General features: G+C 37.5%; 1 protein-coding gene across 2 annotated transcripts in view; it reads right to left on the bottom strand.

The window, feature by feature from the left end:
• Positions 1–25384, bottom strand: part of PKIG (cAMP-dependent protein kinase inhibitor gamma) — a 75929-nt gene that overhangs the window by 45598 nt on the left and 4947 nt on the right. The gene's annotated exons all lie outside the window — the stretch shown is intronic.

Below are 25384 nucleotides of genomic sequence, written 5' to 3'. Positions count from 1 at the left end.
CTCTAAGATGGAAGTGCCCTGGGCAGCCTCAGAGCTCCTCAGCCAAAGCCTTCTTTCAAAAGCTTTGATGGTGCAATCTCAGGGAAAGATCCCAGAGCTTTCTTCTCATTTCCTGTGACTGATGGTATTGCTCCTGGCAGCCTGACGATAATTATACACGCAGTGCATTTTAGTACAATGAAAGATTAGATCAAGACAAGGCTATCAGTCCACAGAACCAAAGGCAGCATCGAACCAATGTGTACTGATGCCATAATTTATAACAGAGACTGTTTAGTAAAGAGCTGCAAAGAGGCTCTTGTGTTTACAGCTGAAAACTGTTAACCAGGGAAAATTCCAGGCCAGGCCTAAAGCAGAGCGGTCTTTAAAAGGGAGCAGCTTACAAAAGATAAATAGAATTCTCCCCTCCCCATTGGCTGTTGGCCGAGAGATAGGAAAACTCTGTAGACACTTAATGTTCTTAAAAGTCCCAAGAAGGAAAACAAAAAGGAAGATGATATGCTTGAAGATAAATTTAAAGGCAACAAACTCCAAAGGAAACAAGAGCAGACTGGCAACTTCTGTTAGAGGAACTAGAGGAAGCTGACCAACAAGCTCATCAACAGTCAGTATGAATCTGAAAGAAGAAAATCAGGTGGGACAGTAAACTGGGACTTCTCCATCCTGTGGATCCCATGAGAAAACAACGATACTGCCTTGCAAAATGGGGAATAAGACCAGACAACTTCAGTGTGGACTAAATATGTTACATGGATCAAAGAAGGAAAGAACAGTTACACTTGAGTCACAGTCACTATAATTCTTATGCACCCAACTACTACCTTCATATTTGCAAATATCAGCAAAGATGATTCTAATTTAACTGACTTAACTTACAGGAAATGCTGATCTTCCAAGTACTCTTCAGCATCCATTAGTTTCTAGCCATAACCCAAGATAGTCCATATGTTATTGCAGAAAGTTTACTGGACTTCTAACAATAGAATCCTCTGGAGAAACCATCACTTGGTGCTAAGGACCAGAAAGGACATTAACAGTGTTAAATGCAAAAAAAAAAAGAAAGAAAGAGAGAGAGAGAAAATAATTTTAAATTACAGAAATAGAGCTAATAGGCTCTTTGGACTTCAACAATCAAGACAGGTTTGCAGGATTGACTGTATTAATAAATGCTGGCATTCCACTTGGTTTGACTAAAGGGGCTGGAATGTCCCCAAGGAAGCTTGATGAGGATATGATATTACTCAGGTTGCTGTAGGGGCTCAGAATGAATGTCTAAGCTCTGACTGCCTGTCAGGATCCTTGTACACAGAGTATTTCCCCAAACAAGTAGCTAATAATCGTAAACAATTCACACACCAAGTAACTCCTGTTGTAGCTACTCAGTTCTGTGGCTGTAGTGCAAAAGCAGCCACTGACAATGTATAGACAAATGAACGTGCCTGGATTACAATAAAACTTCATTTCCAAAACAAGTGGCAGGCCAAAGTTAGCTAATCCCTGCATTAGAGGATGGGTTGCTGGTAGTTAATGGCATGCAATGTTGAAAAGTTTTAAAAATAATCACCTATGGTCAAGCAGAGTCCATATTGAAGGCAAACCTATTTCAAACCCAGTAGTTGCTGCTCCAGACCACTGAGGGGCAGAGGAATATGAAGATCATGAATTGGGCTAACTGCATCTAACTGCACTGGAGACCTTAAAGAAAATTACACGCTCATATTATAGCACTATTCTGGGGCATAATTTCTAATGTCCAGTATCTATTTTTTTACTGAAAAGTGAATCAAGGCAGCTGTGGAACTTTCTCTAAAACGCAGTCTTTAGTGTGGCTGGGCATTGTAGGGGGAGACATTGTCCCTGACTGCTGTGTTTCCTTCTGTATAACATTCAAGCCCAGATCTATCAGCTTTCTGAGGGTTCTGTAAACTACCTTTCTGCTTTAACAAAGCTGGAGTGGATTTTGTCATTTGCTGCTAGGAATCTTGACCAATTCATGCCCCCAATAAGCACTTCTATTATAGTACCAACATAGTACACTATGATTACTGGTTATATTCCTGTCTCCCTTAGTAGATGATGAAAGTATTTTATTCAACACCATAGCCCCAACACCCAGCACAATGACTGGCAAAAGAGAAGGCACCTAATAAATGAGTAGAGATGAATAGACAGATCAGGAAAAGCCTCACAAACATATAAAAACTATTGGTGAAATGAGTCATTTTAAAATGTTTTAACACATTTTCTTAAGTTCCTAGGTTAAAGTCAGTTATCATTCATCCGAGACCAAGTAGCATTCACAATAGAGACCACGAATCCTAGTGAAGAAAGATGATTGCTAATTCCCTTTATATCCATTGATAAATTTGATTGCAAAGATATGAAAATTTTGTGCATTTATGTCTGGAACAATGAGAGAAATGTGAAATCATGACCAGGAAGGTATGTTTCCTCCTGTGCTCACAACCTATCTTATAAAGTAATAAATGGATGGAGAGCTACATGAAGTTAAAGAAAGATCACTGGATGAGATGGACTTGGGATCAGGCAAACAGGCAAACAGAAGGAAAGCCCTCTGAAACTGACGATCATAAAAATAGTGGCTAGAATTCGCTGTGACTCACACTGCATCAAAATTTAGAGAGCCTATGCATGAAATGAACCTGTGTCCTTTCATGACACCAGAAAACAGCCACTTTAAAATGGAATAAAAGTGAGATAAAAATTGTAAAATGTCCTAAGGCCTAAAGTACTGCAGTAATAGAAAGTTTTGGGACATGAAAAGGAAAACTGACCAAGGACTCAGTTTAAAACTGTTTATCCACCCTGCTGTGGGGAAGCGGGTGCTCTGACTTCAGATGCTCATTCCAATTCCTTTGAGTGAAAGGAATTCCATATCCTAAAAGATGATCAAGACTATCAGATCCCCTCTTCCCCAGAGTCAAAATTAATCTCTCCATCTACTTGAAAAGGTGAGGTTAATAAGTAGTCTTACACCTCACACCAAAAATAGCTCCTGGTGGATCCACAGATGTACATGCAAAAATATCAAGCCATATAAGTACTACAAAAATACATGGCACTACATTTTACAGCCTCACAATGGGGAAGGACTTTCCAAGTATGAAATAAAACCCAGAAGTCATTAAAGAAAATATTAATAAATGTGTGTATAAATCAAAATATTATGCATGGCAAAAAACATGATCAGCAAAGTAAAAATCAAACGTCAAACTGGGAAAAGTTATATTTCATATCATAAATAGCCTATTTTCTCAATCTATAAAGAGCTTCCAGAAATTGATAAGACAAAAACCAACACCCCAAGGGGGAAATAAGCTCAGAAAATGAACAGGGAATTTGCAGAAAAGGAAACACACATGGCTTTGAACATACGGAAAGTACTCAACCTTAGTTGATATTCTATTTATCATCTGCCACTGGAGAATACCTGAGTCTGACAACACACTGTTTGGTGTGGGAAAACAGGAATTCTCATCCGTTGCTAATGTAGTCACGCATTGGTATAGCATCATTTGGCAATCAATATAATAAATTCACACATCCTCTGCCTTGGCAAATTCACTTTTAGGAATTTATCATAAAGACATACTTTCACAAGTGTGAAATATGTATTCATTGCAGCACTGCAGCAGAAGATTAGAAGTAATCTAAATATTCATCAATAAGGGAAAGGTTAAATAAATCAAGGTACCTTCCAAAGAAGCCTATGAAGCCATAACAATTTAGATAGACAATGATAGTTATTTAGTGATATACAAGTATTTCCAAAATATGTAATGTTAAAAAAGCTTGATGTGGAACAATATGAACAGTACACTACTTTGTAGTAAGGAAAGAAAAAAATATGCATATTTACTTTTATATGCATGGGATATCTCTAGAAGGATGCATGAGAAACCAGAAACAGTAGTAGGGTCTCCTAGGGTAACTAAGGGATAAGAATGAAAGGAAGATTTTTCTTTTTAGTTCTTAGGATCTGGTATAGAACCCCACTCTGAACTTGATTGTTTTTTACTTAAATCTCTTCTAATACAGACAAACATCCCATGTCTTATAAAGAACCAATATTTTTATAGTAGTGATTTTCCTAATATTTGCAACATGATCTATCTCTCCTTCTATCTCTCAACATGATCTAGCTCTTTAATGTCTCTCAATAAAATTTTGTTTTCTCCATAGGGACATGCTATTTTTGATGCTGTTGAAGAGTATCTTTTGAAATTTATTTTTCTATTTGTAGCTGATGTATAGAAATATAATTGATTTTGTATATTGACTTAGTATCCAGCAGACTTGCAAAAATTTTGTTGACTTTAATAATTTATAGGTAGAATTCTTTTGTAACTTCATATTTAAACAATCATGTCATCTGTAAACAACAGTTGTTATTTCATCCTTTCCAATACTTAAACATTTTATTTCTCTTGCCTCACCGCAATTTGTAGAACTTCCAACCAATGTTGACCTAATGATAGTGGACAACTCTGGTTCCTGGACTCAAAATGAAAATTTCCTCACAGTAAAATTTACCATTAAGTATGATGTTTATTGTACATGTTTTATAGTGACTCTTTACCAGATTAAGGATGCTTCTCTCCTATTCCCCACCTATTCCTGGCTAATAGTTGTTGTTTTAATCAGGAATGGATGCTGAATTTTATCAGACAATCATGATTTTTCTCTTTTAATCTGTTAATAAATTATATCATTTGGGTCTTTGGTGTTAAACCAATCTTACATTTATGGTGTAAACCCAACTCAGTCATGATGTATTATCCTATTCAGACACTGCTAACTAGGGTAGACTGTTTTCTCCAAAAATGGCCCCAACAATTCTACCCCAACCCACATGATTTCTTACAATGTGACCCTGACACTCCTCTTATTGTGTGGTGGGGTCTTTGACCCCTTCCCTTGTATCTGGATGGACCTTTGTAACTGTCTGAGCCAAGAGAGTAATGTGGATGTGGTGGTATGTGAATTTCAAGACTAGATCACAGAATTGCTAAGCACTTGCAGTTTGCTCTCTTAGGACCCTGCACTTGGAACCCAGATGCCATACTGTCAGAAAGCTCAAACTAGTCCATGCAGATTGACCACAAGGAGAGATCATATATAGGTGTTACAGCTAAGATGAGCTGAGAATTCTACATAATAGCCAGCTGAGGGTCTACACAACAGCCAGCATCAACTGTAGGACATGCAAATGAAAATACCTCCAGATAATTCCATTCTCTCTGTTGAGTCTTCCCAGCTGGGTCCCAGAAAACATTCAGCAGAGACAAGCCGGAATTCCCATCATGTCCTGACCAAGTTCCAGACCCACAGAATCCACGGAATATAAAATGACTGTTTTAAGCCACAACATTCTGATAGTAAGTGAAATACTGGATTTAGTTTAGGATTTTCATATCCTGAGTAAAATGGCCTATGAATTTTCTTTTCTCATAATGTCACTGTGGGGTTTCTTTGTTTTGCTAACCTTTTTTCTATTCTCAGGAATAATTTGTTTAATATTAATCCTTTTTCTCTTAAATGCTTGATATAAACTTGATATAACTTCCTAGTGAAGCCACCTAGGCCTGGAGTTTTCTCTGTGGAAAGGTTTTTAATTGCTGATTTAATTTTCATTAATAGTTGTATTACTAAGAAATTTATCCATTCACCTAAATTTTCAAAATATTTGGCATAAAATTGTTCATTTTATCTTATTATCTTGTTAATGACTATATGGCCCCCTCCCTTCATTCTTACTATTGGTTATGTGTGCCTTTCTCTCCTTCCTTTTCTTGATTAACCTCACCACTGTATATAATTTTTATTAATCTTTTCTAAGACCCAAGCTTTGGCTTTATTGATATCCTGTATTATATATTTGCTTTATGCTTCATTCATTTCAACTTTTCTTAATATTTCCCTTTATCCTTTTTAGAATTATTTTGCTGTGCCTTTTCTAACTTCTTAAGATAGATGCTTATTTACTTTTTAGGTTTTACTTCCTAATATATGCATTTAAGATTATATACTTGTGAATCTGTAAATTCATATCTTTAAACAGTTTCAGGAAATGCTTTAGCAATTACCTCTTCAAATATTGCCTCCACACCATTCTTGCTCCACTTCTTCTGAGGTTCCAATTACATGTATATTAGACCTTCTCACTGGATCCTCTTAATTCTCTTACGATCTTTTCTGTGTTACATATTTTTGTCTCATAATGGTTCATTCTGGATCACTTTCTTCTATTTTGTCTTCTAGTTCACTAATTCTCTCTTCAGCTATGTAATATGCCTTAAAATTCACTGTGTTCTTATTTTTGGTTATTATATTTTTCAGTTCTAGAATATCTGTTGGTTCTTTTTCAAATCTGCTGTCATTTTTTACAGTGTCCACTTACTGACATTTTTATTCTTGGCTTCTATTTCTTCTTACATAGTAAATGATGTTGTTTTACAGTCTGAAATTCCAATATCTCATGGCTTTGGTTGAACATTATTTCTGGTAGTTCTTTTCATGGGTACTTTGTTTCCTTGTGAACATGATTTTCTTCTGTGTGTTGGTCATTATATAAAAAATTATTTAGGGATGATTTTGATGTCCAAACTGATAAAATCTTCCTATATAGAGGATTGCTCACTTCTGCCAGTTGCCCAATGTGCTATTAATTTAAGACCATCAAGATTAAAGGTTCCCTAGAAACTGGAAGCTTGGTTACAAGGCTATGTGAGGGCTGGTTTAGTTCAAGATCCCCTCTCATGTTCTTAGAAGTCCCATTCAGATTGGAGAGGTAGTTTATTTGCGTCCCTATCCTCAACAAGCTATGAGTTCTGTCCTCGTAGAGGAGGCTACCCAAAGTACACCTTAACCTTACAGATGTTTTCTCAGGATAAGCAAGTGCCACCAGGGCAAAAATGGCTTTGGCAGTTAGGCTTACCTCTCTTGGCTACTGCATTCTTCCACATGCTGGCATGGCAATCCTTCAATATCTTTTAAACTTTCTGAAGCTTTCAAGAAAATGTTTTTAAATTTTGTCCAGCTCTAATTGTCACTGGCATGGCTGATTCAAATGACCTAGTCTACCATCATCGGAAAAAGAATTCCCAGCACATGCCTTTCAGTAACTTGTGAGTTGTATACCACATAATGGTATTGTTTTTTCAAGGAAGTGGATAAATACAACGAATCTTGAAAAAATAAGAAGTAGAATGATAAAAAGGATCCAATATTTAAAAAAACATGGAAAGAAGAAAAGAAGGGAAGTTGACTTACCTTTTAGTATTTCATAGAATGTCTATAGGAGTATCTTGGGTACTGATGAACATGTTAGTTTCTTAGTGGAAAAATATAATTAGCTAATTGTGTCTTCTCTTAACATATTTATTTCTTGCTAAGTGCTGCAATTCTATACTCTAGCCACTTAGACTTGGTTTTCCACCTGGTTTGACACTTTGTGGCTTTTGTGGGGTATTTGCTTATAAATAACTTTTTACCTTATAAATTAAAAAGAAGCTAGTTCACTTTATGGATGAGAGTGTAAACTCACGCACATTGCTAAGGATGAATTGGCAATATTCATCCAATTTTTAAACATACATACCCTTTGACAAAGCACAATCTTCTACCAGGAATTGATTCCACAGATATAAAAATACACAAAGACACACATAATTTTCTTTGCAACAATTGATTTTGCTAGTGAGAACTTGAATACAACAACTTGAATATTCACCAGGAGATAGCTAGTTAAATAAATTACAGAATATTTATACAACAGAATAACACTGCAACAGAAATTCATCATTTTTAAGCTGTCCAGCATCCAACTGCCTCCTCTTATTTGTAGGACTCCCTCACTTAGACTCTGAATCATAAGCTGGTGGCACAAACAGTTGGAATTTATTCCTGAGAGTGTCCTTGGGCAGTGATTGTAACATACTGGCCTGGCTGCTTCAGCTAAAAGAGGCTCATTGGGCCAATTACCTCATGGTTCTCCGGCCTGCCTTGGTCTGGACCATTTTCCGAACTTTGTCCTATGTCCCTCTAGTACATTTTCTGCTCCTGTTACCCAAAGGCAAAAGGTTTGTAATTGATACAAACCATGAAGTTGTTTAAAAGGAAAAAAATGTATGTGAACACTAGTGGCTGAACAGTATGCAAAATATTATCACATTTATATAATTTTAAAGCAATCAATAAATCCACACAGTTTCTGAAAGGATTATCCAGAAATTTAAAACGGTTACTTCTTTGAAATAAGAATGGGAATATAGGGGAAGAGTGAGAAGAAATTTCACTTAAAACATTCTGTACTTTAAAAAGAAAAGTATTTTTATTCTAAGAAACAGTTTACTTTCAAAAGGAAAACAAAAGCCAGATGATATGGACTGTTCTAAAGTTGAGATGCACTGAAAATTCTAGGCGCTTGTTCTTACTGAGAGACGGTCAAAACCAAAGCCCGTTATTCTTTAGGTGACAAGAAATGATTGAAATATTTTAAGTGGCAAGCTGACATGTACAGTGTAAGACTTAGATACACCTTCAGCAGAAGGAGCCTCACCGGGAGTAGGGATTAAAGTAAAAAGAAGCTGGAAAAAGGCAGACGGATTAGACTTAAAGAAATCTCAGCTTGGGCCTGAGAACAGGCAGTAGGAATGTAATAGAACGGAACAGTGCAAAAGACAAGATGATTTTATATCTCATACATTTATTACACAAATACTTACAGAATGTCTACTATTGAATACCTAGCATAGGGCAAATGTATCTGAACTTTACTATAACCAACCAACCAAACGAACAAATCATATATGTAGTTAAATCTCAGTTCTCTTACCATAAAATGGAAAGAATACCTACTTTATAGGATTGTTATAATGATTAAAGGAAACTATGCATATAAAACATCCTATCTTCCACAAATGTTAACTACCAGTAGTACTACTATTATTACTACTACCACAATGATGAGAACAACAATTTAAATAGCAAAAGTAATATCTGAGCAGCTTCTCTTTCAGAAACAGACCTACATTATGGAATGGGGTATCATATATTTATTCTACCATATTAAAATAATGCGGTCATTTAAAGACTGAAGGTTTTATTTCTAATGACTCATGGCTTTACAGGGGTCCCTTACAGAAAGCTAGAAAAGTTCCTAGCTATGCAAACTCTTGCCCCTAAGTTCTCTTTCAGTCTCAAACATGGAAAAATCTTGGTAATCTAAAGTAGCTCCAAGTCTCAAGTTTGTACTCTATATTCTGCCACAGTTCTCTGAGACCAAGGTGTGGGATATAGTTCTTTTAAACATTTGCTATTCAGAAAAGATTGGAGGGTTGACTGGTTAAATAGTATAAAGAAATGAAAAGGCCAAGTCGGTTTCATTAAGTACAGGTCACTCTCAATACATTGAAAATCCCAATAAAACTATTTATTTATACCTGACCCTAACAGAATAGATAAGATTCATGGTCCCCTTTTTTATTTTAATGAAGCACTCACATTGCAAGACATCCAAGTTCGTGAAGCTTATGGGTCCCCCCAAAAGATCCAACACAAAAAGATCTCTAAGATACATTATAATAAAATGGCCTAAAATCAAAGACAAAGAGAAAACTTTAAAAGTAGCAAGAGAAAAAATATTCTTCACATACAAGGGAATCCCTAGAAGGCTGTCAGCAAATTTCTCAGCAATCTTATAGGCCAGGAGAGAGTGGAATGATGTAGTCAAAAAGATAATTGCCTATATTAAAAAAAGAAAGATCTCAACTAAACAACCTGTTATTATACCTCCAAGAACTAGAAAAAGAAGAACAAACTTAAGTCCAAAGTTAGCAGAAGGAAGGAAATAAAGATCAGAGCAGAAAGAAATGAAATAGAAACCAGAAAAAAAAAAGAAAACACCAATAAGAGCTGTTTTTTTTTAAAAAAAAAGATAAACAAAATTGACAAACTTTTAGCTAGACTAACCAAGAAAAAAAAGAGAAGACTCAAATAAAGTCAGAAATGAAAGAGTAGACATTACAACTGATACCACAGAAATATAAAGGCTCATAAGAGACTACCATGAACAACTGTACACCAACAAATTGCACAACCTGGAAGAAATGGATAAATTCCTCAAAAATAACTTACCAGAACTGAAACATATAGAAATAGAAAATCTGAACAGACGAGTAATCAAAAACCTCCCAACAAAGAAAAGTTCAAGACCTGATGGTTTTTCTGGAGAATTCTACCATAAAACATTTAAAGAATTAATACAATCTTTCTGAAACTCTAGAAAATTGAAGAGGAGGGAACATTTCCAACTCATTAATTTTTTTATTTTGGTATCATTAATCTACAATTCCATGAGGAACATTATGTTTACTAGGCTCCCCCCATCACCAAGTCCCCCCCACAAACCCCATTGCAGTCACTGTCCATCAGTGTAGTAAGATGCTGTAGAATCACTACTTGTCTTCTCTGTGTTGCACAGCCCTCCCTGTGCCCCACCAAATTATACATGCTAATCGTAGTTCCCCTTTCTTTCCCCCCACCCCCTTATCCCTCCCTTCCCACCCATCCTCCCCAGTCCCTTCCCTTTGGTAACTGTTAGTCCATTCTTGGGTTCTGTGATTCTGCTGCTGTTTTGTTCCTTCAGTTTTTGCTTTGTTCTTATACTTAACATATGAGTGAGATCATTTGGTACTTGTCTTTCTCTGCCTGGCTTATTTCACTGAACAAATACCCTCTAGCTCCATCCATGTTGTTGCAAATGGTAGGATTTGTTTTCTTCTTATGGCTGAATAATATTCCATTGTGTATATGTACCACCTCTTCTTATCCATTCATCTACTGATGGAAACTTAGGTTGCTTCCATTTCTTGGCTATTGTAAATAGTGCTGAGATAAACATAGGGGTGCATATGTCTTTTTCAAACTGGGTTGGTGCATTCTTAGGGTAAATTCCTAGAAGTGGGATTCCTGGGTCAAATGGTATTTCTATTTTGAGCTTTTTGAGGAACCTCCATACTGCTTTCCACAATGGTTGAACTAGTTTACATTCCCACCAGCAGTGTAGGAGGGTTCCCCTTTCTCCACAACCTCACCAACATTGTTGTTGTTTGTCTTTTGGATGGTGGTGATCCTTACTGGTGTGAGGTGATATCTCATTGTGGTAATTTGCATTTCTCTGATGACTAGTGATGTGGAGCATCTTTTCATGTGTCTGTTGGCCATCTGAATTTCTTCTTTGGAGAACTGTCTGTTCAGCTCCTCTACCCATTTTTTAATTGGATTATTTGCTTTTTGTTTGTTGAGGTGTGTGAGCTCTTTATATATTTTGGATGTCAACCCTTTATCGGATCTGTCATTTATGAATATATTCTCCCATACTGTAGGATGCCTTTTTGTTCTATTGATGGTGTCCTTTGCTGTACAGAAGCTTTTCAGCTTGATATAGTCCCACTTGCTCATTTTTGCTTTTGTTTCCCTTGCCTGGGGAGATATGTTCATGAAGAAGTCGCTCATTTTTTTCCAACTCATTTTATAAGGTTAGCATGACCTTCATACCAAAGTCAGACAAGGACACCACAAGAAAAGAAAAATACAGGCCAACATCACTGATGAATATAGATGGAAAAATCTTCAACTAGTAATACTAGTAAATACTAGTAATTACAATACTAGTACACAGAATTCAATGGCACATTAAAAGATCATACACCATTATCAAGTTTTAATTTATCCATGGGATGACAGAATGGTTCAACATATGCAAACCAATATATGTGATAGGGCATATTAACAAAAATGAAGGATAAAAATCATATGATCACCTCAGTAGATACAGAAAAAGCATTTGTCAAAATTCAACATCTTTTCATGACAAATTCTCAACAAATTAGGTATAGAAGAAATGTACCTCAACATAATAAAGGCCATATATAATAAACCCAGAGCTAACATCATACTCAACAGCAAAAACGTGAAAGATTTTTCCTCTAAGACCAGGAACAAGACAAGGATGCCTCAGTCTTGCCACTTTTATTCATCATAGTCCTGGAAGTCCCAACCAGAGCAATTAGATAAGAATAAGAAATGAAAGGTATACAAGTAGGAAAGGAAGTAAAAATTGTCTGTTTGCAAATAACATGACCTTATACAGAAAATGCTAAAGACCACACTAAAATCTGAGCTCCTGGTGCCTTCCCAAGCTGGGTTCCTTGCCCACCTGACCCACCTGCGAACCACCACCTATTCCAGTTCTGTCCTACTGGTGTTCACTACCCACTCCAGTGGGTTCTAAATTAGCAATTAGCATCAAGTCTAGGCCCTACTCAACACCTGTCTTTCCCATTGCTTATGGTATCACATCAAAAGTCCTTACTTGCAAGGGGGTGTTGGTCACAACAGTGTGTACACTCATCAGAAGCATTTCAATCTGTGTAAAATTTACCTCATTAAATTTTTTTTTTCTAATTAATAAGCTGACCCACAATGCTTTGCATGGTCTGGCCCTGCCAGCTTCTCCAAATTGTCAAAATTCTTCCTCACTTGACTGTCTTTTAGTCACACTAGAACTTATGCCAGTTCCTCCACAAATAAGCTATTTTCCAGCTCCAGGGCCTTTGCACATGTGACTCTTTCTGCCTGCAATCTCTTCATCCATCCCTGCCCACCCTATCTTGTTTCTTCTAGTTAATGCCTACTCATCCAGCCTTCTCAGATTGGGTGCCTTTTCCTCTGAAAAGCCTTCCTCCCTTCATCCTCGTACCCAAGCACGTGCTGACACGTGCAGGCCAGGGCATTTCTCCGCTCCAGCAGCATCCTCTACTTCTACGACCACAGTATTCATTACAAACACGTATTAGATCATAAGGTCCAGGACAGCAGGCATCATGTTTTTATTTCCTGTTGTAGCCCTAGCACCTGGCATATCACAATTGATCAGTAAATATTCATTTAATTAATGTTGGATGAAGGTATAAAGATAATAGTCATTCTGATCTATAACCTTCCTTCCCCATTTTGGTGATTCTAATATGCTGCCTGAATTCCGTGTCTCTCATCTCAAATCCAAATGTCAAAGACATCATAGCTCTGGCTCCAGTTCTACCCAGATTTCCTATTTCAGAAGAAATTTTCTAGGTTCAGCAGAATGTAAGTTGAGGTGACAGCTTGTGTCTAGTCGATTAACATATACATTTCAGACACTCTAATCTCTCAGCCAACAGAACTGGTTTGTCTAGACAGTTTTATATGAGATGTTCAGCTACATGGCATTGATCATTCTGGCTACTCCAGGGCAGCACAGACTTTAGCCTTGCCTGAGATGGAATTATTGATGTGATACCTTCAAACTCTCAACTTTGGAAAGTTAAAAAAAAGCAAAAACAAAAAATTTCCATTGAATTCCCTAAAAATCCTCTCCCTTGCAAGGTTGTATGAGGGATGGGAAGGAAAATGAGGATGAGTCAGTGTGAGTCAGTGTTAAGAAGAAAGCTCTGCTTCTGGTAAACAGTTTGCTCTTTTGCAGACAGGATTAGGATTAACCAACTCCCACTGCTAAAAATACACAAATAACAGGTGGTATACATTATATAAGTAGTTCCAAAACAGAGACGCAGATCATGGACTCTAAAAAGAGGACAGTTAATCAGTGATCGGTCAGACCTTCCCAGGGCCAGTTTCTTCTTGGAGAAATCCCAAAACTCAGTAAACATTTCCTTTAAGACAATTAATAGCCTAAATATTCCTACTGCTCACTCAAGTGACCTAAAGGATGATGGAACTTCCCTTACAACAATGACCACTGAATGTGACAATACCTGTGCCTGGTCTCATATCATTCATCTTTAAACTGACAACAATCCTGTAAGATGGGTATTATTATCAACATGTTATAGATAAATAACCTGAAGCTCATGGAGGTTGTGATTTACCCAAGATTGCATAATGACTGCATCATGATTTGAACTGGGATCTGACTTGGAAGTGCTTTTCTCCCCCTGTATCCTAAACTCAATTCAGAAATATATATGAATCACCATGTGCAAGGCAATGCACCAGGTACCACAGGGGATACAAGGGAATAAGATGGGCCACTTCGATTATCAAGAAAGCAAAAAAAGGAATCTCTCCAAAATTTTGAACATGGAGCTGCCTTGGAAATTATTACTGAAATGTATGTGGGAAGATAAGAGAAATACACACTCAAATGTCCCACAAGGCCATCTATGGTCAGTGTTATGAGAGAGAACGTGCTATGGGGGTTTAGATTGTATCTTGATGTAGGATTCTGAGGAGGATCCATGAACAGCATGGCATCTGACACAAGCCTGACAAATGGACTTGGACAGGCAACAGTAAAAAGTAAAGAGGCTGGTAGAGTACAGGGGGTACAGTTGGAATGAATCCTTCAGCACCTCCAAGGAAACGGAGGAATAAAGCTGGAAAAGCAAACTGGGTGGGCCCTGAGCCGGCTTCGAGTCCTTGTATGTGGAGAAGCACAAGAATTACAACAACTTAGTTGATTCTGATCAATATATAAGGAGTCACAGTTAATAGTTTAAAAAATCAAGAACTGTCAGACAGCCTTCCTGGAACATGGTGATGGTGGTAGGAGTGGGGGTGTCATTGAATAAGTGAACATATGAATACAAATATAGTACTATGTGGTTATATACCAAAAGGCACAGATAAGTTCTACCATTAGAATCATTAGAGTACGAGTTCTGTGAGCATATGTTTTCTTTAGCTGAACCTAAGCCAGCTCCTTCAAGAGGGACTAGTTAGCCTTTTTGGAAATAGGGATTACGGCTGTCACGGTATTTTGATTGTCCCTTTATTCAAATGGGTATTTAGTAAGTGGGGGCCAGATGTTAAATGTCCAGCAAATCATGAGCAGTCTCAGAAACAAAAATTGCCCTTACCTTTCCTGACTTTCAAATACCAAGATATTTAGGAAAACATCCTTAAAATTATCTGAGCATAGAGCTTAACTCCTTTTTACATGTGACAAAGGACATTTACATGGTTTTAGAGACCATGTATTTTCAAAAAATACATAGAAAACGAGGGATGTAAAAGGAAGATGATCTGTTTTGCATTCTGGAATGAATTATCATGTCTGTAACATACTTTCAAATAGTTCAGCGAAAAATTGAAAAACAAACGTGTAGATAAAACATATGCAGCAAAATGTTAATACTGTTTGATCTGGGTACTTGATACTCATTGTACTCAAATATTTTCTTGTATGCTTGACATTTTTCATAATAAAAAGCTGGGGAAAAAATCCATTTGGCTCTCGTTAAGGGAGAGGTCAAATAGAGGGTAAGAGCACAGACTCTATACCTCAGTTTCCCCACCTGTAACTTAAGGATAATAATAGTACTTATCTTATAGAGTTGTTATAAGGATTAAAAAGTTAATAAATGGAAGCTGCATAGAACAGAGCCTGGCACAGAGCAGGCGCTACTGAAGTCATAGCTCTTACCATCATACCTCAGCAGTCACGCATCCATGCACCTGCTCATCTCTCTGTCCTGAATTATTTGTACAAGCAGAAATGTTGGATATTCTTGACCAAGAGTTGTTTTCACACTCTTTCCTTCCAATCAGATCCTTTCCTTCTCCCCCTTCTTGAATCTCCAAGCAGATAGATCCTACTTAGGTTCTAACATGCTAGGGCATTTTTTTCTCAGACATCTCCTGGCCTTATTCTCTCCCCAACCCACCTGAACACCCTTTCTCCTTCCTCCCTCCTAATTCTTACTCATCCTTCAGGATGCTGGCCAACCACCAGCTCCTTTGTGAGCCTTGCTAGGCTCAGCCGGCACTTGGCTCTCCTCCTCTGGCATCCTTCTCCCAGACACTTAGCATAAGCCTGCCTTGAAATGTCAACTACCTTCCAGTTTGTGAACAGATGACTTTGTGGACTTTAAACTCCTTGAGAACAGGGGCTACACCTTTCTTTGCTACTGACTTTCTTAGACTTCTCACAGCCCCTTGCAGCAGATGCACGGTGAAATATTCCTTTGATCTAGGCTGCTGCATTTGCTCTTTGAAGAACTTGCTCTTGATTTTAATGTTGCCAAAGATAAAAACTGGATCCAAAGGCTCTGCCCTTACAGAACAATTTGGTTGGCAGTATCTTCTGTGCTAAAATAAAGCCAAAGGTGGCCCCAGAGAATTCCATGCTGCATATGCTACATGTTCAGAGGCCAGGGCACACTGAAGAGCTGAGGAGGTGTCACCTGGTGCCTCCTCCTGACTACATCCAAAGCCCAGCATGAGCTGGGTCCTCCTTTCTCTCCTAGCAAACCCATCATTCTGCCTGAATTCTCTTCTGGAGAACCAGTGTTATTAATGGGTGACGGGACCAGAAACCTTTTCCTGAAGTAGTTTCTAAGGGAAATGTATATACGTGGGGCAAAGCAAGGAAAAAGCAAGCATCATTCCAGATGGGGACTCTGGGTCCCAGCATCAGAGTAGAATTCCAGTGAGCTATGCTGGACCATGTTGTTCACAGTGATCTCTTGCTTAGAACCTTCCAATACCTCCCACTCTCCTTAGAATGAGAACCATATTCCTCTTCTCCTATAAAGCCTGATGGGCCTGGGCCCTGACTATTTCTCTAGCCTGAAACTGTTACCATTCTCCCTTTAACTGTCTATCCTCCAGCATCATGGACTTTTCTGTTCTTTGAACAGGACAAACTCAACTGTACTTTAGGGCTTCTGTGTCTGTGGCTTCAAGTCATAGTTCTACTACTTACTAGCTGTGTGACCAGGTCAGGTATTCAAGCACTTTGAAATTCAGTTGCCTCATTCATAAAGTTCAGTCATTCAGGAAATATATATCATGTGTCTACATGCATGTCCTGTCCCAGGCTCTGGAGATAAAGCAAATAAGGGAACAGACAAGGTTTCCACTCTCTTTAGCTCAGCTTCTACTGGACACAGGCAATTAACCAAATAAATTAGATAACTGCAGAGAGCAGCAGCTTCTATGAAGAAAATCAAATAGAGTCCTGGGGCAGGTGAATGGAAGTGGGGAGAGCAGGCTATATCAGAGTGGTCAGGGAAGGCTGCCTTGAGGAGGTCACATTTGAACTGAGATTTACTATGAAGGGAAAACTGGATACAGGCCACATGGGATCTCTGTATCATTTCTTACAACTGCATATGAATCTACAGTTATCTCAAAAAGTTAAAAATCACTCTCTCTGCTATGTAAAGATTTATATACATACATACATAATATAAATCTTTTTGAAGTTTAATCCTTTTAACTTTAATCTGTTTTATTTAACCCAGTATTTCCAAAACATTATCATTTCAACATGTAATCAATATAAAATTATTAATGACATACTCCTTATTATCCTTGCACTGTTTTTGAAATCCACTGTGTACAACTCATCTCAATTCAGACTAGCCACATTTCAGATGCTTAATAGCCACATGTGGCAATTGGTTACCATACTGGACAGCACTATAGACTTCTACCTAAGGCTTTTTTGATCATGGGCATTTAATTTCAATCCTCATTTCTCTCTGTATTCACCTCCCAACTCCCCATCTCCCAGTTTTATTGAGATACAACTGACACATAACATTATATTAGTTTTAGGAGGACAATCATCAGTCTTGTAGTGGGACAAGAAGAAAATCATGGAGACCAGTGAGGAGGCCTCTGCTTCTGTCCGACAGCCCACAGGTTGTAGCAGGGAGCAGGGTGTGTGTTGCAGCTACGGTAATGTAACCAAATGGACTGGGGTGTGGACAGGACAGTGAGAGAGATCAAAGAAGGTTTTTAGCTTAAGCAAATGAGTATCTAAATCCTACCTGCCTACCAGTGCTTGTGTAAGGATTGAATGAGCTCTATATGTTAAACACCCAACACAATGCTAAGCACATAGTAGATGCTCAATATATGTTGAAATGAAAGTAAAAAAAAAGATCCTAAAGTTCCAGTATGTGTAAAAACACTAAGGTACACCTCAGATACTGGATAAAATCTCCCAATTCCTTCAGCAGTTAAAACTACTACTAAATTTCATTTGTCAATGATTAACAAGGAAGATCAAGGAGTATGTTTAGACCACTTTCTAACTTCCTTTTCACTCAAAGAAACACAGACATGTATCACACAGAAGTAAAGGATCACCATAATTATAAGAACCCAAAGTTTTTCCTGTCAACCTTCTCAATCTTAAGTTTAAATTGGATTTAAATTAAAATTTAAATCAGAAGTAGTATATATTCTAATACAACATTGGCTGGATGACTACTAGAGATGATTTGTGCTGGATTCTTTCAAAATAAATATCAACAAAACATACTGGAATCCCACCCCCCCAAAAAATGAATCAAGAAAAGAGACTGTGTAATAAAACATTTAAATAGAATAGTCTATGGAAATAAAGTTAAGAGATCATATGTCACTGGGGCCAAATAGGATTAGGACATTGCCCCTTTTGAGAAAAAACTGCACTTTGTATTTATTTGTTGTTATTATTTCAGAGTACAGAATTGGGGTATAATATGTTTGAATGAAGAAGTTTATAAAAGTACAAGATACTATAAATCACAAATAGTAAGAAGGCCAAATTTTTACTAACTGAAACAAAAACCAAATTTTTTAAGTCAAACCTAGTGGCAAGTGGTAGTTTGAAAAGAATCTTCCTGAGAATTTAAGTTTTGGGCACTGACTTTCTGACCTGGATTTATATAACTCATACCCTGGAGACATGACAGCTGATTGTCCTGTCCAAACAAACACTGCAGAAATTTATTATAACCATTGGAGATATTTCATTTCTCTTCCCACAGTATCTACTAGTTCTTATCTCAGACAGATATGTGTGTGTGGTTTGAATGAGTGTTCTGCATATTTAGGATTCTTTGCAGTGCTGCAGAGAAAGCAAAGTGTTCAAAACCTAGTCTTAAAAGAAAAGTGATTTTTTTTAGAGGGTTTCTGGTTTTGGAAAACTATTTTTAATTAGGAGTTGTGCAAAGTGTTATAAGAAAAATATAGACAAATGAAAATACTGTTTCTATTTCGAAGACAGTGAAACAGATTCTGCTAAAAAAATTTTCCAACACTAATCCCCAGCAAACCATTCCTTAAGAAAACTATTTTTATCTCTTTATCAACTTGGTTGACAAGTATTTCATTTCCAGTGCATATATATGGATAAGTTATATAATGCAAAATTGTTTTCATGCTTTAAAAACAAACATTTTGCAAATGGAAACAAAGTTTACTGCACTACAGTTTTTGTTTGCTGAATTGACAAATGACTCTGGGGCCCATTAATACCATGAAGTCTCAGAATAGAGTCCATACAAGAAATAGTCTTGACTCCCAAAAGCACAGTCCCTCCAGACCACACCACCACTATGGAAAACTGTGATGAACATTAATTAATCCAGAACATATTTATGTGTGTAATTTCACAGTCTAATGTGGTATATAAGATGGTATTGTCATTCTCACTTTTCAGATGAAGAAACTGCAGCTCAGGAAAGCTGATGTCCAAGGTCACCAAGTTCATAAGTACCACAGCCACCACACTCGGCTCCCTCAAGCTACACAATAGTGACAGTTAATGGCAGTGGCAGTAATGGTGGTATAGTGGTAGCACTTAAGCTGCACTCACCATGTGCTGGGCATTGTGCTTTGTACTGCTCACACGTCAACTTGTGTAACCCTCACAACACCACGACGGAGGCAGGCAGGTCTGTGTTTGGGCCACTGGTGGTCTCTTTTTCCACCCTGCTTCTTTCCCCATGAAATTGAAGTACGTAGCCCAGAGCCTTCATGTTCTCTCCACTCAAATCAAAATTGGCTCTAAAATGTTGATAACTGTTGAGGTTGTATGATGGGCTTGGGGATTTCTTTATACTATTCTCTCTACTTTTGTTTATATTTTAAAATTATCTTATAAACATTTAACACTTTTTGCTGTAATTTGGAGTCTGACCTACTGAAGAGGCTAGGAGACTAGCCTCCACTAACAGTAAATTCAAAGAATTGCTGTTGAAGATGGCTGTGGACAACAGAAGAGAGTAACACCGATTCATTCACTCATTCCATGAACATAAATTGGGGGCCCTTTATGGTAGGATATGAAAAGGTCCATGAAGGACTCCTGTCTTCTAAAAGTTAAGAGTTTGTAGCAGATACAAAACAAATGCAAAAGTAATTACAGAGGAGGACTATTTATGAGAAATGCTATAAAAAGAAAAGTTAAACAAAGTGCTATGTAAAAAAGAAGTCACATCAGGACATATTCCATTACACTGAACTTTTTGGGACAGTCCAAACTTTTTAATATATTAAACACTAAACATACCTAAAATCAGCAAGTGGCCCATAAGAAGAAATGGAACTAAATCCAAAAGTAAAATTAGGGCTGGAATGCCCACATGCCCTCTTTCATGTATTATAATAGCTTCCAGACTGAAATCCAGGTCTCTCAGTGAAGGGGGAGAGAATTCCTTGGATCAAGACACACTGATTGGAGAAAAATTAGAATGAAAGGGGTGCACCAGAGCCTTTAAAGACTGAAAAACAATGTAAGTGTCCAACAATAGGGTTGATGATATTATTCATTTCAATGGATGCACAGTAATCCATGCGTAACAATTTAAAAAGATAGAAAATAGATGCTCCCTCTGATGGGATCAAGACTAATAATGACAGAATTCATTAAAAAAAACAAAAACAGCTAGTTAAAGAGAGGAATCATTAAAAATGTATATTCATTTGCCAAATACTTGATAAAGGACCAAGGTTTTCTCTTTGAGAATAAGTTCTAGCAATGACAGTTCCTACATGAACCAAAGCCATAATGCACTGTCTACACTTTTCTAGTTTTCACTGGAAACACACTAGTCTGAAGGCAAAATCCTACATTTTGATGAATTTTCTTCCTCAATCTTTTCAGAGGTCTCTTCTACCTCTAATTTTTTTAAGGTATCATTGACATACAGTCTTATGAAGGTTTCACATGAGCAGCATTGTGGTTACTACGTTCACCCATATTATCACATCCCCCCCACATACGCCATGCAGTCACTGTCCATCAGCGTAGTAAGATGCTATAGAGTCACTACTTATCGTCTGTGTGCTATTCTACCTTCCCAGTGCCCTGCCCCTACATTATGTGTGCTATTCATAATGGTCTTTAATCCCCTTCTCCCTCTCTCCCCACCCACCCTCCTCACCTCCTTCCCTTTAGTAACTGCAAGTCCCTTCTTGGAGTCTTTCTACCTCTAATTTGACAGGAACTTTTTTTTTAGTTATCTATCTTTATCAGGTCTTTCAAACACATTCAACTCATTTATCACAAAAACAATGTCTTTTTCCCTTTTTGTGTTCATATTTCATTAGCTAACATCCACTTAATTATTCTGTAGTTATTTGTAACAATAAGTAAAACTGGCATAAACAGGCCTGGGAACAAACCCAGCTGACTCCTGGTAATCATCACCATCATCATGGCACATACTTAAAATGTGTTTAATATGTGCCATGCACTGTTCTAAGCACTCTACACGCATTAAGTCCTTTAATCCTTGAAGTCCAGGTACCACTGTGACCATGACTTTACAAAGGGAAAGTGAGGCATGAAGTTAAGTAACTTGCTGAAGTCACACAACTAGTAAACGGCAGAGTGAGAATTCAAATGTAGGCAGTCTGGTTCCAAGTTGGTGATTTTAATCCCTACACTAAAAACTCTCTAAAGCCAAACAGGTAAGAGTTGCAGTGTGCTGGTGCTCTAGAGCGGTGCTGTCCAACCAAAGTTTCTGCTATGATGAAAATGTTGAGTGGGCTGCCCAATACAGTAATCACGAGTCACAAGGTGCCAATCACTGCCTATATCTCTCTCCCAATCCTACCATTTTTAGAGCCACCCCAACTAGGTGCTAATCTCTAATACCTTGAAGCTATTAGTTGTCTCAAAAGAGACTGTTAATAATTTTTTCAATGCGAAGGGTGTGCTGCCAGTCCACATAGAAGAAGGGCAGCAGCTGAAATATGAAACTGAGCAGGGGGTAGCAAGAAGTTTAACTAGTCAACACTGTGAAACATACTTCAGAAATAACAGACGCACAGATCAATGTTAGAGAACACAGAGCCAGAAATAAAGCCAAATAGATGGTCAGTTACTTTATAACAAAGGAGTCAAGAATATACAATGGAGAAAGGACAGTCTCATCAATAAATGTTGTTGGAAAAAGTGTACAGCCACAAGCAAAAGAATAAAACTGGACCACTATCTCATACCACGTGCAAACATCGACTCAAAATGGGTTAAAGACTTGAAACCATAAAACTCTTATAAGTGAACATAGGGGGTAAGATCCTTCACATCAGTCTTGGCAACGTTTTTTGGATTTGACACCAAAAGCAAAGGCAACAAAAGCAATAATAAACATGTGGGACGACATCAAACTCAAAGCTTCTGTTCAGCAATGGAAACCATCAACAAAATTAAAAGGCTAAGTAATGGGAGAAAATACTGGAAAACTGTGTATCCGACAAGGGGTTAATATCCAAAATATAAATATAAAGAACTCATATAACTGAATGGGAAAAAAAAGGAATGAAAAGTGGACAGAGTATCTGGACAGACATTTCTCCAAAGAATACATACAAATGGCCAACAGCTACATGAAAAGATGCTCAACATCACTAATCATCAGAGAAATGCAAACAAAAACCACAATGAGATATCTCATACTTGCTAGAATGGCTTTTATCAAAAAGACAATAGATAACAAGTGCTGAGGAAGATGTGGAGAAAAGGGAACCCTTGTACACTTTTGGTGGGAATGTAAACTGGGTGAAGCCACTATGGAAAACAGTATGGAGGTTCCTCGAAATATTAAAAATAGAACTATCATATGATCCAGCAATTACACTTCTGGGTATTTATCTGAAGGAAATGAAATCTCTATTTTGAAAAATTATCTGCACGCCCATGTTCGCCACAGCATTATTTACAGCAGCCAAGATATAGAAACAATCTATGTGTTCATCAAGAGATGTGTCGGTAAAGAAAATGTAGTATATAGATACAATGGAATATTATTCAGCCATAAAAAGAAGAAAATCCTGTCATTTGCAACAACATGGATGGACCTTGAGGACATTATGCTAAGTGAAATAAGTCAGAAAGAAAGAAAATACTTTATGATCTCACTTATAGGTGGGATCTAAAAAAACAGTGACAACTTTTGATACAGAGAAAGACTGGTGGTTACAGAGGCAGGGGATGGGAGATGGGTGAAGGCTGTAAAATGGTGCACACTTCCAGTTACAAGATAAGTAAGTCCTGGGGGTGTAATATACAGCATGGTGACTGTAGTTAATACTGCATTGCATATTTGAAAACTGCTTAGAGAGTAAATTTAAAAGTTCTCATCACAAGAAAAACAAAAACAAAAAACAATTTGTGACTGTGTGATGATAGATGCTAACTAAACTTACTGTGGTAATCATTTCATAATATATACATATATCAAATCATTATGTTGTACACCTAAGACTGCCACAATGTTATACGTCATTTGTATCTCAAAAAAAGAATTCTTGTAATCCAGCTTTAAGCATTTCTGGAGAGATTACAAATATGCCTAAATTAAAATAAATTCATTATCAAAAAGAGAAATAATAATAGCAGTAATATTTACAGAATGGTTCTCACAGCCAGGCACTGTGTTAAGTACTTTAATTACATATACAATACTTAAAACTGTATGCAGTAGGTGCCATTATTAAGGAATTTACTCAGAGTCATACATTAATTCAGAATATCTCCAGGATATGGTAAAGACTTGAAATTTGGCTCCCTGACTTACTGGCTGATTCTCAGCAACTTACACTCTGAACCCGTCTCTCCTTAATCCAACATCTACATTTCCTAGTCCCTAATCACTGGTGTCACCAAATACCCCATCTGCTCATGTCCTAAGCCAATCCTAATCAAAGCAGGAATAATATTATGTCCACCGTTGCGACTACTGTGTGCAAGGGAGGTCTGACTGCCCCCACCCCATTCCCATGCCCCAGAAGCCAGCCAAAGGACTAAGTCAGTTTCTCCACCTGCCTAGTCCTGATTTCTTTCCCCTTTCCAACCAACTCATATCAATGAGACTCCAGCATGTCTTTCAATGATACCAGTACTGGTTGGAATAATCTACACTACCTCAAGGGTAACAGATAATCTAAAACATCAGTATATATGAAAATCCCTGGAAAGTTCATACTTCTTCATGAATTCAATTTAACTTTTATACTAGAGGATTAGGTCATTGGGGGTAATGTAATTTTGGTTAACTGGCAGTCACCCAAAAAAGCCTTTAAAGGAAATTCTAAAATGGATCAGCATACTGTACTATAATTGAATCCTTGGCTGAGAAACTTGCTATATCTAAGGGCAGTCATCTGAACCCTGGAACAACACGGTTTTGGCCATGACCTAAATAAGAAATATGTTTTATATCATGGTTCAGATATACATAAAAAGAGCTAAAACAAACGGTTTACAAAACAAAGCTTATTTTTACTATATGAGGATGAAATGAGATCATGGATTTGTATCTTTTGGAAATCCAGCTCTTATAAACTGCAAAACTCTTACAAATGTTACCTCAACAGTTAGTGCCCTCTCTCTTTGATGCTCTGGAAGCATAGAGAGGTTTCAGGTTTGTGGGAGTAGAAACAGGTGATAGGCTGAGTCCATATGGACTCTAAAGAATGCTTGTTTTGTGGTAACTCTTTAATATGACAGTGCTTACTCTGTATTGGCCCTTTTCTCCCAAAAGGAGAGGATCAAAGATATTAGCAATAAATTGAGGTCCTCTAACTTGAGCTGTTTATATGTCTTGTTTACTTTCCCAATTATTCATATTTCCCCTACAAAAGGTAGAAAGTAAATTTGCAGGAAACTGTGTGGTTGAGATAAAACTGAACACAATTAGCAATCCATGTAATCTAAATTGCACTTTGTTTAAAATAGTCCAGGTACTTTTAGAAAAGTAGCTATGTATCTTTCAGCACGAATGCTTCCTCTCAAATAAAAGGAAATGAACAGAGGTTTGGGCCTAAGGAGCACAAAGGGAAATTCGGCATGATCTGGCTTCAGCTTGCAGTACGTTGGAGGGAATGAATCAGGGCGATCTTTCTACAGCACGAATCTGATTAAGTCATTTCCCTCCCTTTCAATGGCTTCCCTCTGCTTTCAGGAAAGCGTCCAAACTCCTGAACAAAGGCTCAGGTGCCTCTCCAGCCTTATGACCTCTCTTTTTTCCTTGTTTAAACCCCTTCAGGACTGATCCCCCTTCTGACCATATGC

Source organism: Manis pentadactyla, chromosome 5, assembly GCF_030020395.1.
Source record: "Manis pentadactyla isolate mManPen7 chromosome 5, mManPen7.hap1, whole genome shotgun sequence".
NCBI lineage: Eukaryota > Metazoa > Chordata > Mammalia > Pholidota > Manidae > Manis > Manis pentadactyla.
The sequence above is the reverse complement of the archived record's forward strand: the minus strand, read 5'-3'. Positions and strand labels throughout refer to the sequence as shown.